At 46.0% G+C, this 7,190-nt stretch overlaps 1 pseudogene; it reads left to right on the plus strand.

Moving 5' to 3' along the window:
* The first annotated feature begins 5,323 nt into the window (after positions 1 to 5,323).
* On the plus strand, positions 5,324 to 5,476 carry LOC129403083 (U1 spliceosomal RNA; annotated as a pseudogene).
* The last annotated feature ends 1,714 nt before the right edge of the window (positions 5,477 to 7,190 follow it).

Raw genomic sequence — 7,190 nt, forward strand, 5'->3', positions numbered from 1 at the left:
CTGAGGGTTGGGAAATCAACTCAGAGTTGGTTTCTGGAATAGTCACCAGATGCCAGAGCTATGGGATGGCACTGTAGCACTGTAGCACTGTTGTCCCATTGTCCATCGATTTGCTCTAGTGGGCACCAGTAACGTCTCCATTGTGAGACTTGTTGTTACTGTTTTGGGCATATTGAATACACCAGGGGTAGCTTGCCAGACTCTGCCGTGTGAGTGGGATACTCTCGGTAGCTTGCCAGGCTCTCCGAGAGGGACTGAGGAATCAAACCCAGTTTGGCTGCGTGCAAGACAAATGCCCTACCCACTATGCTGTCGCTCCAGCCCCTTTTTATGCCTGAAATCAAATCTTGGCTGGATGTAGTCACAGTGGAGAAAGAGCAAGCCCAGGAAGGAAGATGCAACTGAACTCAATTCTAATCCCAGCACTGCAGATGGTCCTCTGAGCACTGCCAGGGCTCACTCCTGAATGCAGAGTCAGGAATAGCCACTGAGCACTACTAAGTGGGGACCCCCCGAATAAATAAAACACAAAGCAAACCTAAATGGTGCAGGTGAAGGATAATAGCCACAAAATAATAGTCAAATTCTCATTCTCTTGGCTTTCTCCTTGATCCGAAAAAGAAAATAAATAATTCAATCACACTCCAAATGAAAAGGAGAAAGATTCCTGCTTTTTTTGAGTTCTTTCCTCATGACCTAGGAGGTAATTCTCTGCACACAGAGTAACAAGGAGCTTATTTCTACTGTCTCTAGAAATTGCACTTAAATCTTGTACAAACACGGAAATTTAATTCCAGTTCCATTGAAATTTTCCTCCTGTACTTGGCAATAGATGCCATTAATATTGATTTGCTAACATTATTCCACTTTACTTACTCTCCTAACATTTCAGAATACTTAAACAATATCTGATACTTAGATCAGACTCGTTTAGAAAGGATTCCTAAGTGGATTTTAGGGACTGGGGGAAGGGAAATGGAAGCAGAATTGAAAGGATGCGCGTTCAGTTACAGACAGAAACAAAATAGTACTTCTAAGGCAGGACTCTCAAGAGGATCGGTCGATATTTATAAATCATCCTTTGGGTCCCTCCTATTCAGATTCCAGTGGAAGTAGGTAATACAAACACGCAATCAGGGGCTGGAGAATTACTACTGCAACTACTGCATTTGCCTTGCGCATGGCTGATCCGGGTTCGACCCCCAGCAGCCCATATGATTCTCTGAGCACTGCCAGGACTAATTCCTGAGCTCAGAGTCAGAAGTAACCTCTGAGCATCGCTGGATGTGGCCCAAAATGACAAAATATTATGTCTGTCTTTGGAAGCGCAGCATCTAGCACAATCCTAGAATAAGCTCAGTAGCTTTTAGTGCTATGTGGAGAGAAAGCTCTGTCAGTATACATAAAAGCCCATTTGCAAACAAGAGGAAATCACTTTATGAAATCACTTGATGGTTCTATCTAGGATCCTGTACGTCAGGGCTGCCTTTGACGGGGGGGGGGGGGGCACACAAAGCAATGCTCAGGGCTTCCTCCTAGATCTGTGCTCTGGGATTACACCTGGCAGTGCCCAGGGGACCCTCTGCAATGCCGGGGGTGGAACTAGGCTGGCCACTGGCAAGGCAAGCGCCTGGTCCCTGCACACTCTCTCGCCTTAGCGTTGTCTTGTTTTGCTTCAAAACCAGGTTATGGGGCCTGGAGCGATAGCACAGCGGGTTGGGCATTTGCCTTGCATGAGGCCGACCCGGGTTCAATTCCCAGCATCCCATATAGTCCCCTGAGCACCGCCAGGAATAATTCCTGAGTGCAGAGCCAGGAGTAAGCCCTGAGTATTCCTGGGTGTGATCCAAAATGCAAACAAACAAAACAAAACAAAACAACCTACCAGGTTATGGAAAATAGGTAAGACATGTTCTTCGTCTTCCACCTGGGTCGTTTGGGGGCTGGTCTGTGTTGCAGTGTACTTGCGGCACTCGGAGCCCTGCCAGCTGCTCTGCCCTCTGCTTCCTCCTCTGCAGTTCTGCCCACTCACGCCAATGCCTACCTATTCAAGTTAGCCTTTCCCCCACATGCCATATACAGAACGGGGTGCTGAATGTTTTCTCTGACCTGACCGGAGAGCGAGAGCTTCCTGTTCTGTGCAAGGCAAGTGGGGTTCCTGTCCGGAGATTCTTATAAACTCTTCCTGCAAATCCTGCCTGCAAATCCCCTTCTCTCTTGGACTTGACTTTTAATTTCTGGACTCACGGGAGGTAATAAGATCAGGGAGGCGAGGAAGCCCGGGCCACGGGAGCATGTAAGGCCAGGCAAGAAGAGGAGGAAAATAAAGGAAGACAAATGGGGCAGCACAGAAGCTGCCAGAGCTCTGGAGACTCGGAGCTGAGACTCTCATTCTTCCACGAGTGAAAGGGTTTAAGGAGAGAGCTGGCCGTTCTGCGTGTGGCTACAATACTGTTCCCACTGGCTTGTGCCCCAGCGACCGATGAGAAGTTTATTGCACAGGGGCCAGGGAGTGAAGTTAGGGAGTGGAGAGGCAGCAAGAGCAGTAACAGGAATCCTGGCCAGCTGGAAATGGAAAGTCATGGCAAGGAGATTTCCATCGGGGTAGTGCTCAGAGCCCTAGAAAAAGGTGTTCTTGTGTGACACTACGGAGCATGGTGGGACAGGGGAGGGGAAGGCAGGGAGAGGACACAGAAGAGGAAGGGGGTCTTTTGGGAGAGGGAGCCAGAGTGTGAGACTGAGGGCATGAGGGTACTGTGGAACTGGTTGTCTGCAGGTAGAGTTGAAAGAATTTATTTGGCGCCTGCAATGATCTTGAATTGATCCCTGTGCTTGATTTCCTGTTCCACGGAGAATTCTCCCTCTGAGCTGTCCAGGTATCCCACCGTTCCCCTGACAAGTGGCAGCAGAGAGGGGGACATCCATGGGTTTCTTTTCTGTTCTGTGCCAGGTACCGGCTGGGGCGGCGAGGGCAGCTGAGAGATCCGGTGGAGCAAGCAGAGCGAGGTTGGCATTGTTGTGACGCTCCCAGGAGTCACCTGTAGGAATTTTTTCCCTTTACATTTTATCAGACTCTTTGTGAGAGTGATCTTCAACCTTTTTGCACCCGTGGACTGGAAGTTAGAAACGGGGCAGCAGCGAAGTGATTTGATTTTCAACCTTTCCACACCTGTTGCCTTGTCATAAATCTCTATCTATAGTATGATTTAATTTCAGTATCCCTTTCTGGCACTTACTAGCTTCTTTACATATGAAATTTGGTTTTGTGTTGTTTTGTTTTTCTTTTCAGCTGAAAAAGTGTATTCTTATTATCTGCTCAATCACTTCCTCATCTCTTCTCTTTTAATCTGGAATTCCTCTTCTATGGGTTTTTCCGTATGAGTTTTTCTGCTATTTTTAATTTAATTAATTTATTTTTTAATCATTTCTTTCTTGGTCCTGTTTAGGGGGGAGATTCTTTCATTTCCTCTTGTTTTACAGATCTAGGTTTTACTTTTGTGTGTTTTATTTTGGTTTAGAGCCACACCTGGTGGTACTCCAGGATTACTTTGACTTGGTGCTTAGGGATTAACGTTGGCTCGAACTTGGGTCTCCTGCTGGGCTCTCTCTTGACTTATTTTGCTCTGCTTTGCAAATCTATATGCCAAGTAGAGCCAAATAACAAAAATATCTAAATAAGCAAAAAATAAATAAGCAACAAATAAATGTATGTACATACATAGGGGGTGTTCTTTCCTCAAAAGACTCCGTTGTGGGAAGAGGTGCCATTGCTCCGGCTGCTCAGTTGTTTGTTCCCAGGCCTGATTTCCCTCCTGTGTCTGCCGAGGCCTCTGCTCCCCGCACCTGCTCTTCAGAGGTGTGGGGTGCCCTCAGAAGCCCTGCATGTGGGTTTCTCCTGGTGGTTTTCTGCTTCCTTTCTTTAAGTTCCCATAAACATGCCATACATTGAAAGTTCCGGCAATAAATTAGGACTCAGGAAAGTGCTGTTCCAACACAAGCCCGTGCCCTTCTGGTGACATTTTCACCCAGAGTATGTAATAGGTCACTGCTGTCTCTTGAGACCCCTGGTCCTCCTCGCCCACCTTCCGGGGTCTGCTAATCTGCCTGACCATCTGCTTGCACGGCATCTCATAAACCAACCCCACAGGTTTATCTCTGCCTGGTGTGGACTTGGCAGCATGCTGTTGACTAACTGCCTACTAAGAAACACTAAAAGTGTCTGTTATAAGAAGGTGTGATCTTTCGAGGGACACTTTTGTATTTGCGGTGGCAATTCAGATGGGTTCAATCTCTTTATAAAATACGCTGGGGCTGGAGAGAGAGCTCAGTCCTCGGAGGCTATGCTCGGTGTGCGGGAGAACTGGGTTCGAGCCCTCGCCCTGCACGGTCCCTCCAGCACCATGAGGAGTGGCCACGGAGTGTGGAACTGGGATTAGCCCCTGAGCACTGCCAGGTGTGGCTCAAAAATCCCACCCCTAATAAATAAGATAAAGTTGGTTGATGGTACCAACCAAAGTTCAATATTTAGACACTATCATTATATACCTAATTGTCGCTATAAAAGGACTCCCTTTATAGCTTATGTGGACAAAAAGTTATTCCCAAGAATGGTTGGAGTAAGGAAAGAGTGACAGAAAGAAGAAAAGTGCTGGGGTGTGGTGAGGGACAGGTGGGGAGGGTGACATTGGCAGTGGAATATGTACACTGGTGAAGGGATGGGTGTTGGAACATTGTGTGATTGAAACCTAATCATGGACGACCTTGTGAATATGTATCTCATGGTGACTTAATTGGGGAAAAAAGGTAAGAATGGTTATAGTAATATATATATTTAAATATTTTTACTTTAGACACAGTGATTTTGATATTGTTCATGATAGGGCTTCATGCATACAGTGTTCAGACATCATACCCTCCACCAGAGTTTCACCCTTTCATCCACCCCTTCTCTCTGACCCCCATCATGATAAGCTCAATTCGGTAGCTCACTTCTCAGTTCCTGTTGTCCTTGGGCATTCATTATATCCTACACTATGTTCCTTTAGATGCCACATATGAGAAAGAGCATTCTGTATCTGTCCATTTCCTTCTGGGCAACTTTATGTTAATAGTATATTTAATCATAATAGCTCAGAGAAGAAACAAGTATCACACAAAAGTAGGATAAATCAAATAGAGTATGTTTATACAACAGGATATTATAAGTAATTAAAAGAAACACATGCCCCCTGCTAAGGAAAACTGTATGGATAAATTTCACAATATTAATGGTGAGATCAAGGGGACAGATACACAATGGTATGAATTTATTAATATAAAATTCATACCTACCCGGAAGGGGAGATACCACGATCACAAAGGTGGTTTTCCCAGGGTGAGGCTTATTCATTGCACTTAGGACGTGCTGATTCTCAGATGTGAAAAACTCTACTTCAGAATTTGTGGTAGTGGGGGGCTGTGTCCACCCTCTCCCCTGAGGGGCGGGGAATTCAAGAGCAGGACTGACTAGCCTGCTAGTTAATAAGAAGGGTCATAGGGTGAATTAATAAGAAGGGTCATAGGGTGAGTAAGGAGGGAGAGCGAGGAGAGGAGAGAGAGAAAGGAGAGAGAGAGCGTGAGAGCATCTGACATAGAGGCAGACGGGATGGGGTGGGGAGGGGATGTGAGAGAACCTGGGGACACTGGTACTGGGAGATGGACACTGGTGGAGGAGGGCTGGGTGTTGAAACATTGTATGACTAAAATCCAAACATGAACAGCTTTGTAATGGTCTATCTCATGGCGATTCAGTAAAAAAGTTTAAAAAAAAAGAAGGGTGGTAACTCTTTGGATGGGAAGAAGTTTGCTGGAGTACTAGAAATGTTCTCTTCTTTGAGGCGAAAGGTAATAACCTGGGGGTATATCTATGTAGAAGCCACGGGGCTGTCCTTTCAAGATTAATGTCCCTCATTCTAAGTTATACCTCAATTAAAAAATATCCTGTAATATCTTCTCTGGTTAGAGAAGGAAGAATTGCTAGAGAGGAATAACAGGATAGCTAGAAAAGGAAGGAAGAACTTGATGTCTGGGAAGGGAAAGATCCAGCTGTTACCTAGAAGAAATGCCTCCCATTGAAACCCTTGCTTCCTTTCTCCTAGCACAGACTTGGCTTGGAATGTCTGTTCTGGGATAGACATGGAGAGATGGGGTGAAAACTGTGTTCTCACTACTCGGCTGGAGTTTGGCTCACACACCGTTGCACGCATCGCGGTGAACACCGTCTTAAGTCACCTCCCCTGAACTAAAGGAGCTGACACTCCGATAGAGAAGCCGGGCTAAGATGCATAGCATAGAGAATGTGTATTTTTACTGCCTTTCTTTTCTAAAATGAAAATTATGAGGTACCATATTCTCTAAGAGTTCAAGAGATAGAAAAATATGGGGGAAATGATTGGAATAAAGGAAGAAGGATGTCAGGTGAATTAAAAAAAAATAAATGGACAAGGAACCCTGGGATGGCTTGACAAAAGCACCTGCCTGGTAAGCCCGAGGCTGGTGAATCCCTGAGTTCAGTCCCCAGCTTTCCCCGAGACACATTCCTCCACGTTTGCTCTTTAGGATCCCACAGCAAAAGCGTGTGTGATCCTTGATGATTACAGTCATGTGACTAAAATAACATGCAGATAGGGTGGGGGGTGCAGGGGCAGTGGGAGGGGAAAGGAGGGGCCTTCGTGGCAGGAACTGTGCACTGGTGAAGGGATGGGTGTTGGAACATTATGTATGACTGAAACTCAACATGAACAACTTTGTAACTATATCTCATGGTGATTCAATTAAAGTATATATATACACGTGTGTGTGTGTGTGTGTGTGTGTGTGTGTGTGTGTGTAGGAAGCCATTTTACCTTACTGATCTTATCTTATCACCATTTGTTTATCACTAGCTAACGCCCATGCCACACCCTGCATTTCTATTGGGGGTCCCGGCATGCGTACTATACCACCTCCTCCCAGCAGGGAGGTATAAATACTGTAACTGCCATAGAATAAACGCCTTTTCTCCCTCCTCCGGGCTCTGCGTCTGTTCATTCGGCTGCGTCCTCTTTTCAGCAGAGCTCTCCCTGCTGAACAGGACGAGACCTCCACATCGACCTCTTCACCAGTGAGTGACTCTCATGTGCAACCTCTGGTTATTATAATAACAGCCAAAG

The sequence above is a fragment of the Sorex araneus genome, chromosome 2 (genome assembly GCF_027595985.1).
Source record: "Sorex araneus isolate mSorAra2 chromosome 2, mSorAra2.pri, whole genome shotgun sequence".
NCBI lineage: Eukaryota > Metazoa > Chordata > Mammalia > Eulipotyphla > Soricidae > Sorex > Sorex araneus.